This window comes from Protopterus annectens, chromosome 3.part0 (genome assembly GCF_019279795.1).
Source record: "Protopterus annectens isolate FY-2018-M chromosome 3.part0, PAN1.0, whole genome shotgun sequence".
Lineage (NCBI taxonomy): Eukaryota > Metazoa > Chordata > Ceratodontiformes > Protopteridae > Protopterus > Protopterus annectens.
In genome coordinates, this window is record NC_056731.1 from 928,209,678 (window position 1) to 928,225,068 (window position 15,391).

General features: G+C 39.7%; 1 protein-coding gene across 1 annotated transcript in view; it reads left to right on the forward strand.

Annotated features, from left to right (window-relative positions):
- The window catches only part of KDSR (3-ketodihydrosphingosine reductase), a 1,199,410-nt gene that overhangs the window by 471,797 nt on the left and 712,222 nt on the right, over window positions 1-15,391 (forward strand). The gene's annotated exons all lie outside the window — the stretch shown is intronic.

A 15,391-nucleotide genomic window follows, 5' to 3' on the forward strand; every position in this document is an offset into this window, starting at 1 on the left:
ACATTCTAAATAACTGTGTAGTGGAGGTATAAAAGTTGATGGTTTAGAAAATACACCGACATTGTTATTCATTAAACCTTGATCATCATTATTGTATAGTAAGCCTAATGCTAAGAGAGAGAGTTAGGGAACATCTATATGCCATAAGTAAAGAGAATGAGACCAATACCCTAGCCAAACATGTGATTTATAATGATACCACACATAAATTTAAGTTCATGGTTTTAGAACTGATACATACCACCACAAGGCTAGGAAACATAAGTAACTTTACTGAAAAAGAAGAGAACAAATGGATAATCAGACTACAAGCTGATATTAGACATGGTCTCAATGATAGAGTTTCTTTAAAACCCTTTTTGAAAGATAGACCATTGAGACATTAACAACACTGCTCTTTCCATACAGTTCTTCACTTGCATACACTAGTTTCTCTCATTTAAGTATGCATATTGCACTTAATTCATACTGTTTTTCAACACATACTCTCACATACACATTCATGCGATTCTCACATACATATATAAGCATATACATACTTTTTTATATACATTTTTTTATATACATTTTTACATTCACTTTTATATTTACATTCACACACATTTCCATCATATATTAAATTTACTTCATACGTCCACATATATATATATATATATATATGTATATGTATGTATTTTTTATGTATCATATATATATATTTTTTTATATATATTTTTTATACATACTTATTCACATATATATATATATATATATATACTTTCACACACTTATATATTTATACATAATATCGAGGTATAGATTGAGTCACATATAAGTATACAGATATGGATATGTATATGTATGTATTTTTTACATTTTCGTATTTATATGTTTATGTATTTTTATATTTTTATGTTTCTATATGAATTTTTTATGTATGTCTGTTTGCGTATAGGTACATCATGTGTATGAATATATTTTATTAATATTTTATTATTATTTTTAGAAACTCACAGTAGACTGCCAGTTTTATTAGACAATTCTATCAGTCAACAACTGTCTTTATAAAGATCTCTCTAAAGACAAGGAAATTAAATGCTGTAAATTAGAATTAATTAGAATTAATTAGCTAATTAACATTCAGAGATTTCATTGGCTTAAGAAAGAGTTAAGTAGAGATATAAGGGAGTTTTTTACTTTTTATTTTCATTAAAGTCTGAAGAAGCGCCCTGTGAGGCGTGAAAGCGCTTACTTTCTACAAATAAAGGATACATCAGCTTTTTAAGTTGGCTTTGATTGTCGTGGTGTGCTTCTAATCTCTTTTTTCTACTGGACTTATAACTTTGTTTTGGAGGCACTTCACCCCTTAAGTATACATTTTATTTCAAGATTTATACTTGGTGTTTTTGTCAGTTTTACTTAAGACAGTTTGGTTGTGAGTGACAAAAATGTTCAGTATTCCTATTGCTGCAGTAGCCATTGGCTGTTTGGGTTGTTTCCTATCTAGGAAGCAACAGTCATCCTGCTTCAAAAGCTTTTGCTCCCTCCCACAGCTTCCTGGTTGCTGATTGGCCAGCACCAGTCAGATAAATAACAGCCAGAATGAAATGACTTCAGTACTTTCTTGTCTTCTCAGAGGATGCACCTGGAGGTTCTTAGAAGCCACAATCTGTCTAATGCTTCATTTCTGTCAGAAAAGTCCTGTTTGAGGAACCCTTTCACACAGAATCCATTAGTTGTTGTTATGATATTAGAGCATAATTTTTTTTCTAATTCTTGACTGAAAGTGGCATTTTTTCATTAAGAAACCTGGTATTTGTTTCCTGTAGGGAACCACGTTACTAGCTTTAGAGGCTTATTTGTCTTCCTTGGGTAATTTTTTGTGTTAAAAATGTACTGCTTTTGCAACGTTTGAATTTAGATATTTGCCTTTTACTTAAAGGGAGTGAAAAATCTATGGACATTTTTTGTAGTGCTTGTTTTACTTCACACTAGCTTTCCTGAGCATTTGTTTTCAGTTGTGACAGTGGTGGAAAAGGAACTAGTGTTCAGTCAGGGATTTTATGTACTGCTTGTATACCTACCTTAGTTTTGGGACTGTTTGGGGAAGTGTGTGTTGCTTATGAATACTTTGTAACAAATTATCTTCTGACTGACTCTTTCCAACACTGCTTACTGGCAGTTAGGCTTCTTCTTGGTCACAGCATGGATGGTCACTCTAGTCCTGCTGTTTTTTTCCCCACTGTACTTGTGGAAAAAAAAACTTACTAAAGGTGAGTGCTTGCAGTCACTGCGGGCACAGTCAGTGTCTCAGCCACTGATGGGGGATCTTGTAATGACCATTTGTTGTCCTTGGCTGGTCTCTGAGTTCCTGTGGTGTTGCTTCTTCTGCTATCATGAGCTGGAGATCATCCTCTGTGGCTGTTCTAAGGGTATTTGAGAACCATCTTCCTTTTTGGGCCTGGCAGCTTGTCTGGACGATTCTTCCTTGGGTAGCCGAGGAAAGAAACTTCTTGCCTGGGATAAAGAACCATCTCTTAGTTGGTCTTTCTCCAGGGATACTTCACCTAGGAAAAAGAAATAAAAGGTTAGACATTGTCCATCTAAGAATTCACTCATCGTTCATAAAGATGATATTCTTACCTTAGCCCAGAATTTGTTGCAGGCAGTTGGTCCTGGATTTCAAAAATTCTTACCTGAGCACTGTTTGTTACAGAATCCTAAAGACAGTCAGAAGAGTATGATATAGATAGAGACAGAGTTCCCACTCATGTGGATCCCAAGGCCAGGACTCTGATTCCGGGGAAAGCACGTAAACTCCTCCAAGATAAATGGAGTATATTTCCAAGATAAATTATGTCTTTTTGTAGGCACAGGTAGAGGTTCCCCCAGAAATGAGGCGATACTATAAGATCAAATGTTGTCTGTTTTTGTCTGTGTCATCCTTTGGGAGTTACTGGATCTGACCTCAGCACTTTTCAGAAGCTTTGGCTCCAGGTCTTTGACTCCTACCCTACCCATAATTTGCTTGTTCCCCAAGGTACTTTAGATCTTATTTGCCACTTGATCCAGAAACATGTAGTCTTTGATTGTTCCAACTAGTTGGGTAGATAAGTGCTTTTTTGTCTTCAAACCTGCCTTAAATAAGTATATCATTACCTCCCTTTATGCTTGTATCCTTTTTCTTCCCCTTTAAAAAAAATAATGAAACGTTTTTTTTCTTATTATGGTATTACTGTTACATTGCTAAATAGTTCCTAGTTATCCACTTAGATAAATGGATACTATTTTATTGTGAGTGATAGTATTGTTTATCCATTTCGGATTATTGTTGAGATTATTATTGTCCAGTATGTTGGGCAACTCCACCAGTTTTAAGTGTTTGGCCTGCGGACAGAAAATACCACTGCTGGACGCTCATTGTTATGTGTACATTGCCTTGGGGGTGGTACACTTGGACACTGATTGTTGAGACATGTGCTTGTTTTGACCCTAGAGCACTTCAGGTATGGCCTACGGACAGAAAATGCCACTGCTGGACGCTCATTGTTATGTGTACATTGCCTTGGGGGTGGTACACTTGGACACTGATTGCTGAGACATGTGCCTGTTTTGACCCTAGAGCACTTCAGGTATGTAGGGACAAATTTGTCTTAAATGGCCTGCTTTCTGCCCCAGTGGGGAGTTTGGCTGCTCCTTCTTCATATGGCCCTTCACCTGTGAAGGAATAAGTCCAAGCCATTCAAAGATAAGGAAAAGGAGAGAGAAAAATTTAGAAAGAGTGAAGGAAACAAAAAAGAGGGCAGCCAGAGAGTGAACATGTATGAGTGTGGTAGTCATTCTGTTTATGTCTTTATCTAAGTTTAAGTTACTAAGCCTCAGTCCTGATGTGTTTGTATACAATAAATCTGCTTGAACAGAACCCACAAACGTTCATCTGTTTTATCCTGGCCAGACAAGTGACATGGTGTCAGAACCAGGATTTAGGAGATTGTTTCTTCAAGCCACAAAGTACAGAGCTATCAGTGAAGGCATGGTGAACAGTCTGGAGGTAAAAAAGGGCTAAAACAGAACTGCAGGTAGCCAAAACTTCCACAAATTATTTATTTTATAAAAGAAATAATACGGAGCATTCAAAGGGCACAGAACGTGTTATTAAACAAGTACCACAAAACGTATTATTAATCACTTAAGAACAAAATACATTATTAATTAAACGAGATGTTCACAATTACGACATTTGATAAAATTATCAGAAAAGCACATAAGGGGTTCAGAGTTGCCTCAGAGTTGCAAAACAAGCATGTTTAAAGTAAAACAAGCATATTTAGAGTAAAACGAGCACAGAAAGAGTACAATGAGCATGAAAAGAAGTTAAATGGGCATAACAAATGTAATAAAAAGGGCAAATTAAGTATAAGTAAAGCAAGGCAACTGCATGTTTTTTGGCAAACAACTGTATTTTAGGCATGAGCTACTATTTCGCATTGACTGAAGCTATTCAAAGTATAACTAAAGTTGTTCAAAGTAACTCAGTGTGTGTAATGTGCATACAGTGTGTGCTTTATTACTGTGCATTTATTCCAAAGAGTTTACTCTGTGCTAAGTGCACCTGTTTTGTAAAGTACAGTCAGAATATGGCCATTGCAAAAAGTTTCTTGTGCTGTGTGTATTTATTCGCAGAGTGCCACCATTTCAGAGTGTTTCTTACACTATGCAGAGTTATTTAGCAAAGTGCAGCATTTTTGGAAGAGTTTCTGTGTGCTGTATACAGTTTATTTGCAAAGTGCAATCGTTTTGAAATGTTTCTTACTCTGAGCTTCTTCTGTCCAGTTTATTTGCATAGTGCAGTCATTTTTAAATATTTCTTACACAGATAAGAGGTGGGTTTACAAAGTACAGTGATTTCAAAAGTGTTCTTGTGCCATGAAGACTTATTTTGCAAAGTTCAGTTGTTTAGAGGCTTCTTGTGCTATTGGGCATAATTACAAGTTCGGGAATGAATTTCTGGCATATGTATATTTGTGTATATCCGTACATGATTGCAAAAGCCTTCACCAGCGTGTGTTAATATGGCAGAAGCATTTCGCAGACAAAGTCCACTTATATTTGATCATAATATTGCAGAGAGTTGGAGAGTATTTGAGCAGGAATATGATATTTTCATACAAGCAGCTTTTTCTGACAAAGATGTATTGCACCAGGGCATTCATTTTGCTTAACCTAGCAGGGTCAGCGGCCATTGAAAGAGAGCATTCATTTGTGTATGCACCAGCAGTATATGCAGGAGAGGGGAAAAAACTTATTGTGGTACCGGCTGAAGCAAGGGGGGACCCCAAGTGCTTGAAACTAAATTTAGAGAAACATGCACCCCCCCAGACAAATGTTACATTAGAGAGGCACTTGTTTTATACAAGAGACCAAAAGCCAGGAGAAACATTTGCAGCTTACATTACTGACTTGAGAAACAAAGCTAAAACGTGCAGGCTTGGTGATTTGAAAAACGAGTTGATAAAGGACAGTCTTGTGTGTAGTGTTAATAATGCTGCAGTGAGAAAGATTTTGCTTTGTGACAGTGATTTAACATTGAGCAAAGCTATTGATATTTGTCAAATGGTTTCAGCAGAATCCAGAGCAAACATAGACAGTATACAGCATGTGGCTAACAGAAGCAGGCCTAAGCACATGGCAGCTGCAGCCCTTGTGAGTTCCCCTGGGAGGTCCCATAGCTTTCCAGAAAGTTCTAAGACTAGTTCAGTAAAATGGACATGCTCAGTGCAGTACAAGGGTGAGTCAGCAAAACCCAAGTCAAATTTTATTGTTAACTGTCGCAGTTGTGGTGCCAATCATGAGTCTAAAAGAGAAATTTGCTTACCATTTGGTCAGCAGTGTTACAAATGTAAAAAATGGAACCATTTTCAAAAGTTTTGCAAATCAAGCAAAAGTCATTCAGTTATAAAGAAGGGTCACTTAAAACAAGTTGATCATGTAGAAAGATGCAACCCTACTTTCTATGTAGTATCAGTAGTCAGTGAAAAGATTAATGCAGTAGATTTGTTGGCAAAGAATGAAGGATTTTGTACTGTCTTGATCAATGGTAAACCCACAGAGCTCAGAGTAGACATTGGTTCAAAGTGTAATGTTATGTCAGCAGAAACATTTGCTAAGGTGAGAGCTGGTGAGCAACTTAATTTGACTAACTGTACAAAACTTGTTGCTTATGGAGGTGAAGAGATTCAAACCCCGAAGGCTCAGTAGTGCTTTCTTGCTATTGTGGGAACACTGACAGCTTGAAATTCTATGTAGTCTGAAGACCTGTGCAGTCATTATTGGGTCTCAGAGATAGTTTGATAAAAGAAAGCAGTTTCATTCTCAAAGAAATCTATTGTGTTAGCACATGTCCTAGTTCCAGTTTCACTGATGCTATTTTCTCACAGTATGCTGATGTTTTCGATGACAAGTTAAGCAACCTTTCAGTTGTGTACTCCACGAAAATAGACCCAGAGGTCAGTCCAGTGCTCAGACCAGCAAGGAGAGTTCCGATAGCTATGCAGAACAAAGTCAAGGCTCAGCTGGGTAAAATGGTGCAGTAAGGTGTAATTTGTCCAGTTACAGAACCAACTGAATGGGCATCTTCCATGGTAGCTTCTCATAAAAAGAGTTCAGATGAAATCAGAATATGCATTGACCCAATAGACTTGAACAAAGCATTAGAGAGAGACATCATCCTATACACACAGTTGAAGTCGCAGCTCTGATGCCAGATGCCATTGTTTTTCTGTCCTGGATGCAAAGAGTTCATTTTGGCAAGTGATGCTTGATCGCAGATCTTCACTACTGACTACATTCAGTACTCCATTTGGTAGATGTAGATTTCTCAGGATGCCTTTTGGAATAAATTCAGCAAGTGAAGTTTTTCAGCTGCAATGGAGCACATTTTTTTAGGTTATCCATGTGCCATAATAGTAGATGATTTATTGGTTGGAGGCAGTGGTGGAGCAGGGCATGACAGAAACCTCAAGAAAGTTCTAAACAGAGCACGTGAAGTGAATTTGAAGCTCAGTCCTCTGAAGTGTAAATTCAGACTACCAGACGTTACATATGTAGGTTGTTTGTTCACTAGCACTGGGTTACGATGTGATCCATCCAAGTTAGCAGCCATTCTTGAGATGCCAGCACCGGACAATTTCCAAGCCCTACAGCATTTCATTGGTATGGTTAACTATTTGCGCAAGTTTATACCTGACATCAGTGAGTTGACAGTGCCTTTAAGAGAGCTAATGTGCAAAATTGTTGCTTGGTCATGGTTAGGACAGCACCAGAGAGCACTTGATGACCTCAAACAGAAAATTAGCACCCCACCTACATTAAGATACTATGATGTCAACAAACCAGTAATTCTTTTCTGTGATGCTTCAAAGTTTGGTCTTGGTGCAGTTATTCTTCAAGAGGACAGACCAGTAACCTGTGTATTAAACTGAAATGCAGTATGCTCAAATTGAGAAAGAACTTTTGTCATTTATGTTCACATGTTTGAAGTTCCATGATTGAGACTGATCATCAATCTCTAGCCACTATTTTAAAAAAGCCTATGCATACCGCTCCAGCAAGATTACAAAGAATGATGCTTAGACTGGAAAAGTACAACTTCAGAGTGGTCTACACAAAAGGTAAACTTCTTTATCTGGCTGATACCTTATCCAGATCGCCCAGAAATACAACGGAACAGCTTGATGCAGAGAATTTTGACTTCGATGTCACGGAAGTGCATAATTTTTCTACCACGAGACTTGATGAGCTGAGAGAACATACAAAAACTGATCCAATACTGCAAAAACTCAACCACTACATTGATGTTTGATGGCAGTAAACGCAATCTTGTGTACCGCCAGAAGTGCAAGCTTATTTTCCTTACAGAGATGAGATATTGATGGAAGATGGTATCATTTTCAAAGGTCCTAAAGTTGTCGTTCCTACTATATTATGACATGACTGTATCCATATTTTATATTGTGGCCACCTAGGTTCCGATTCTACCAAAAGAAGGATGAGAAGACTAGTATTTTGGCCTTCTTTATCGAAAGACATTGATAAAGTACTTTCTTCTTGTTCAGAATGCAATAGTACTAAACCACATTTACAAAAAGAGCCACTTCAGCTAAGCCAAATTTCTGAACTTCCTTGGTCAACAGTAGCCACTGACATATTCGAGTGGAACAATCAGCATTACTTTTAGACTTTTATTCAAACTGGTTTGAGATCGATTTGCTATCTAATGTAACATCCACTACTGCTATTACTAAGTTGAAACATCATTTCTTAGTCCATGGTAGTCCACACAAACTTATCTCCGACAATGTTACCCAGTTTGCCAGTCAGTTGTTTCAGAAATTTGCAAAAGAGTGGGACTTTATTCATACTATTAGTAGTCCAGAATACCCACAGTCAAATGGCCTGGCTGAATGTGCAGTACAGAGTGCAAAGCAATTGCTTGAGAGGTCAAAGCGTGACAGTACCAATGTCTTTTTGAATTTACTCAATCTCAGAAATGTACCCAGTAAGAACATACTTGGCTCACCTGCTCAGAGACTTCTGTCTAGGCAAACCAGAACAACCTTGCCTATCAGTTCCAGCTTGCTTGTGCCTAAAGCTAAAAGCAACAGAACTATCAAAGCCCAATTATTTAGAAAGCATTCTTTCCCGAAGTCCAGTTAAGATGAAATGAGCAGATCTCTTCGTCCATTGAAAGAAGGAGAGAGTGAGGATACAAACGGCAAAGGGCTTCTACCAGACTGGTCAAGTGACAGGTATATGTGCAGAGCCCAGGTCCTACTTTCTAGAGTCAGGAAGTGTAGATTACAGGAGGAACCACAGACATCTTCTTCCTGTTGCAGAACCGATATCACAGCATTGTACCTGTGATAAAGACTCTAGATCTCAGAGCAATCCTGACATTGTTCCTACTGAAGAACGTGTCTCGAAACCTACTTCCATTCCTGATGATGTCCCAAATGTCCCCAAAGTCAAACATTCAGTAAAGACTGTCCCCGTTGCTAGACCTAGTTCTAGTTTCTATGTCACACGATTTGGTCGTATTTCTAGAGTAGACCCAGTATGAAATGCACAGCAGCCTGGATGTGATTGTTTATGTGCATATAGTTTTGTATAATTGCATGTCAAAGAATTATTTCTGTACTATTGCATGTCAGTCAGTGTTGTCATTAATGCATGCGCTATTTCTCAAAGAGGGAGGATTTAGAACAGTGTGTGTGCTGTATCTTTTAAGAAGCATTTCCAAGTATGGCATGTGCATATAAATAGCCAGCACGTGCAGGCAGCAGTGCCATTTTGAGAGAGCAGCCAGTTTGTGAACATGTATGAGTGCGGTAGTCAGTCTGTTTATAAGTTTATCTAAGTTACTAATCCTCAATCCCGATGTGTTTGTATATAATAAAGCTGCTTGAATAGAACCCATAACTGTTCGTCTGTTTTATCCTGACCAGATGAGCGACAGACATTATCCACCCCCTTAGTGCCTTTTTTTAGGCAATGCCAACCTGAGAAACCTACCAACATAATGAAACAAGCAAAGCAGAATATAAAGGTGTTACTGATCAATTCTAGGAGCCTAAACAAGAAACTCCAACTACAAGCCCTTCTCACCCTAGAGGGCATTGACATTTGTGTAGTGACTAATGCAGGGTTTAAAATAGTGGAGAGCACTCTGGCTGTGCAGGGCTATTATGTCTTCCATACATTTAGACCAGCTGTTGTGCAGGAGGGGAAGAAAGATGGAGGTGTCTGTCTTCATCCAGAAGAGACTCTTACCAAGGCTAGTAATGCAGCATGATGCAGTAGAGATTTTTCATGTCAAAGTAAAGATAAGAAAGGTCCCGTACTATATATTAGTTAACTGTAGCACTGCCACTTTGACACAAGAATGTTACAATGCCTATTTACAGGAACTTGAGTAAGTCAGTATTAAACTAAATACCATTTTCGTAGGTGATCTAAACTATCCAGATGTAGACTGGGAAACTTGCACCACTACTAGTGCACAAGCACAGAGATTCCCGGACTTTGTCAATACAGATACCCTGGAACAATTAGTCAAGAGTATCCACTAGGGGGAATAACATCATGGATCTTGTCCTTAGTAATATGGGAGCATCCTGCACCATCCCTTAGGTATCTTCTTCACTTGTTAATTATGACCATAAAGCAGTCATCTTTGAAATAAAAATGAAAACAGAGATCCCTTTAACATAAACTACCTACTCCTAAGTAGTACATTGGCAAGCTCCAAATTCCCACCTAATGAAGTTAATTCTACTGAATATGTGGAAACGTGCACCACCATACTATACCAGCATGTACACAGCTGCATAAATGCAGCTGTACCTCGTAGGAACAAGTGCAGAGCAGACTCCAGAAACAAACCACATGGGAGAAGCACCATATCAACAAGCTTTACAATAATAGGGGAAAAAAATTGACCAAAAGTAAGAATAATAATTCCTAGAATGTTAGAGCTGTTGCCACGGAAATTAATGAACAACTCAGGAGTTTAGGGAAATCCACCAGAGCCAATTATGAAGTTAAAATGGCTACCCAATCCAAAGAGCGTCACAAGGCCTTTTTTCTTTGTCTTCATATTCTGAAAAGCACAGTGCAACAATGCATTGAGCTGATTGTGAATTGTGTTACCTACAATAATGATGAAAAAAATATAGTGAACCTAATGGCTGATAAAGATTGTTGTAACTTCACCCCTCTCTCTCCCCTCAGTCTGTCCCTCAAGATACATCTGAAACTGGCTCGCCTCCAGCTATCACACAAGCTAGAGTCCTAAAATTTATATCAAAAGTTAAAAATACTACATTGCCCCTGAATGCATCTTAAATAGCATGAGGCACGATTTAGTCGCACCCCTAACAACACTGTTAAGTGTGAGCCTCCATACAGGGTTTTATAACAGGCGAATAGAGAGCAACTACAATCATTCCAATCATTGTATAATGAAGGACTATCCACAGACCAGCCTCATATGCAGTGTCATGGAAAGACTTATCATGGACTGGACCCATCTTGGTTTCGATTAATTAAGGGCAGGTCATGCTTACTCAACCTGATGGACATTTCGAAAAGTTCATCAAAGCAATGGATGAATGCAAAACAGTACACACTGCATGCCTGGCCAAAGCTTTTGACACAATTCCCTAGTCAGGCATAGTAGAAATGCTTTAATAAACTGTGAATAAACCCTTATGTCACCCGCTGGATTGCCAGCTGACTTGCAGATAGGTCGCAGAAAATCAGAACAGGGGAAGTTACACCCACAAAAATGTTTCCTGCTTGGCTTTTACTTCAGAAAAGTAGATGATTATACCAAAAGGCTGTCTGGCTGACTAATTTCGCAGATGACTACAAGGTAGGAACAATCATTGAATCCCCAAATGATTTTGTTATCCTGCAGGAAGGTTTGTCCCCAGTAAATAAATGGTGCCAAAATCATGGCCCAAAACAAAATTCACTTTTGTATCCTTTGCAAAGTAATCTACCCCAGGGAACTACCACACTGACAGTATGCACCTAAGAGTTGACCAAGTTGTTTGGGATTTGGGAACTTCTGTGGAGTGTGACCTGACCTACCTTATAACCAACATGTATCCATTGTTGTAAAAAAGCCCTTCTATATTGCACAGCTTATAAACAAAGGAATTGTCTAGATCTAGGGATGTCATTGTCCCCGTTATTAGGCCAGTCATTGAGTATAATGCCTTCTTTGGCATGTGTCTGTCTAGACACATGCAACAACTGGAACACCCACAGTGATATCTTACTAAAAGGATGCAAGACCTAAGCAACATGCCTTACATGGACCAGCTCAAAGCCCTGTTACTATACTCTGTGTCCTACAGACTAAGAGATGACCTGTTTCTGGCTTACATGACATCCTCTAACCCAACACTGATGCATTTACTGCACATCAGTAAGTCAAACATCATCAGAAATATTCTGTCTTGGAATCTAAACCTGTTCTGCAGCATCAATCGAAAGGTTTTGAGGGACAGGTATATCTTCTATTGGATACTGCTGCTCTGGGTCAGACTCTCCGTCCACATAAAACAAAGTTCATACTTCATTCCTGTCCATACTCAAGCCCGACTTGAAGCTGTGGATGGGAAACAGAAAATTTACTGTAGAACTGTCCCCTGTACTGCTAATGGACAGATGAAGTGACTAAATGCTTTATCCCATGCATGCGTCCCCTCAAATTATCTATGGTATGAAACTAGTTATTCCTCTTAGGGTTAATGCAATTATTGACCAGTGGTTGGGTAAGACCAATCTTGAACCAAATGGGATAGGTTAATTTGAGTGCAAAAAGGGGATTTTGCTAGGCTTAAAATGGCCTACAGGGGCAGCTAGCCTAGTACTTACCTATGAACCTATGATATAAAATGCTTTGAACTTATCTCTGATCAGAGGCTCAGGATGAGGTTGCTTTCTATTTTTTCTATGATCAAGAAAACCTTGTAGTCACCATGAAACTCCTACACAGTCCCGTGTGCCTGATTTGGCGTGTTGAGGTGGAGGCATAGATTCCCATGGCTTCCCCAGATGACGTCAGATTTGGGGATTCTGGAGATGAAGCAAAAGGACATCTGGGGGGTCATCCAACCCCCAATGCCCCTCCCATCAGGAGCCTCTTCTGAAGATCTTTAGTTCCAACAAGGGATCTTCATGGATAGCCGCATCCATCTCTGATATTGCCAGGGTGGCTACCAAGGAGGCTTGTCTTACCCATGACATAGTAGTCTGTATTCATAAGAATGTTGGCCAAGTGCTGTGTTCTTCCAGGGACTGTGCATTCTAGTCGGCTACTCTCAGACTAGATACACTGGTCTCCACAGCAGCTTTGAAAAAGGCTTTTCTCCCTAAGATCCTTGTGGTTCATCCACCTGATGTGGAGTTCAGGCTAACTGACATTTTTTGGGAAGTGTATATATGAGTCCTGTGCTTGTGGTTTGAGGGCACTGTCATATCTGTGACCATGTGGTGGTGTTCTCTAGGGAAGTATCAGTTGAAGTGACCTCCACCATACAGCAGTTGCCAGATGGACCGTTTAAGATAAAACTTTAGTTCTAGTTAGTGATAACATCTCTGCCAACCATACCATGAACATGGCGTTTAGTTTAGTGGAAGGTTTAGCCAGGTTGTTGCTCTTAGCCTTCACCATACTTTGCCGCACCTACACTGACTTTAACGAGCATCCCTTTCACTGTCCTGAAGTCTTCAACCATGATGTTTACGTATACTTGGAGAGGATTCAGCAGGAAGGTGAAAAGTCTGATTGGCGTCAAGTTTTCTCCAGAACCCGGAAGAGCTAGTGCTAGCTTTAGTTTTGCTGCTGGCCAAACAATACTTTCACAGAGATCACTTTGACTGTGACCAGGTTTGTGCCAGCCATTGGGCAGTCATGGTCCTTTTACAAGAGGTTTAAAGTAACCCTAAGGACTTGGCCAACTGCTTCCTCCAGATGCAGTCAGTGGTTGCTTGTCCCCCCATCTGGTGGAATTGCTGTTAGTCATCACTGACAGATGCATGCAAACCATAATTTCTGGTTACAAAATCCCATTTATTTAGACCTTTGTTTCCCGTTTCTCCATTCTTGGCAGGTGTCCCATGCCATCAGAAGGAGAAGCAGAAAAACTAAAGCTGCTTCTTCTGTTAAGAAAATGAGGCAAACTTGAGGCCTCCCTTTTACTCCCATTTCTTTTTTTAGTGTCAAAAAAGGCCAGGTGCCTCTGGTCCATTCTCAACTTAAATGGCATAAATGCCTTTACTCCCAAGGGTACATTCCCCATGGTGTTGGTACATGGCAGAAGGTGACTGCATATGTGCATCAGATCCCCCAGGACATATACTCCGTCAAGGACTCTTACCTGATCTTGATACACCACAAGTGGTCCAGGGGTTTCTGCATTTCAGAGTTTGGGCCAGTCAGTGCCATTTCTGGGCCCTTCTGTTTGGTTGCACTTTTGCCCAATGGAAGTTTACCAAATGAATGTCTGTTGTAAAAGTATGCATGTTTCTGGAGGAAACCAAGGTATTTCCCTTCCTGGACAGCTACCTCCTTGTATCACTTTTCCAAGACGGTCCTATCCTGGTAAGGAAGTCTCTGAGGAACCTGTTTCAGTTGCTGAGCTTCACTGTGAAAATCCTCAGAACCCATTTGCTTGCAGGGGACTCAGCATGTAATTTTCATAGTCTTCAAGCTGGACACTGTCAAATACAGGTTAAGGATCCCCACTGTTCCTTTGTCATTGCTATTATTCACTCTCAAACTTTGCCATCCCATCAGTGTCTGAAGGTGGTGGGTCTTCTGCCATTAGTCATCCCTATAATTCCCTTAGTCAGATTCCACATGAGAGTTCTCCATTGGACCCTTAGCGTTCTATGGTCACTGGATGCAGACTCTTTAGTGCATGAGGTCTGCATATGTTATGCTTGTGGACTTGTTGTAGGGGTTGAATGCCAATAGAATTTTATCTTCCCTATTTCAGGTGACAGTCTCCATGGCTGCATGTCCCTTACATAGGGAAGGACATGTTGATATGTATATGGTTCAGGATATATGGTTATCTACGGAAGTCGCTTCACATTAACATACTGGTTATGAAGGCAGGACAAGTGTTCTCTCCTTTTGAACTTTCAAGAATACTCTGCTCCCAGGGGTCTTTTCCATACAAAGCAACATCATGTCATTTGTTAGGCACATCAAAAGAAACAACCTGGAAAATAAATCCAAATGGTGGTAATAAAAACTCTAAATCAAAAGAACCATGTAAGTTGTGTCAGAAGAAACGAGAGGCTGAAGCAGTTTAGCTTACCAAAAACTTTTTATTACATGCTTTTGTCAAGAAAATTTATTTCTTTAGAAATAATGTTCCCAACCCAGCCACTGGGGATGCACAAGCCAGTGCATTTCTTTGTGCCGGTCCCAAGTCCAGATAAATGGGGAGGGTTGCGTCAGGAAGGGCATCTGGCGTAAAACCTCTGCCAAATGACTTATGCGGAGAACATTTCATATTTCCATACCGGATCGGTCGAGGCCCAGGTTAACAACGACCACCACCAGTACTGTTAGCCACCAGGGTGCTGGCGGAAATTGGGCTACTGTTGGCCGAAGGAGAAGAGGAGGAAGGCATGCCCGAAGGCAGGAAGAGAGGAGGAAGGTTAGAAGTGTAGTAGTGAGGGTAGGAACTTTGAATGTTGGCAGTATGACTGGTATAGGGAGAGAGCTAGCTGATATGATGGAGAGAAAGAAGGTTGATATTTTGTGCGTGCAAGAGACCAGATGGAAGGGAAGTAAGGCCAGGTGTATAGTTGGCAGGTTCAAATTGTT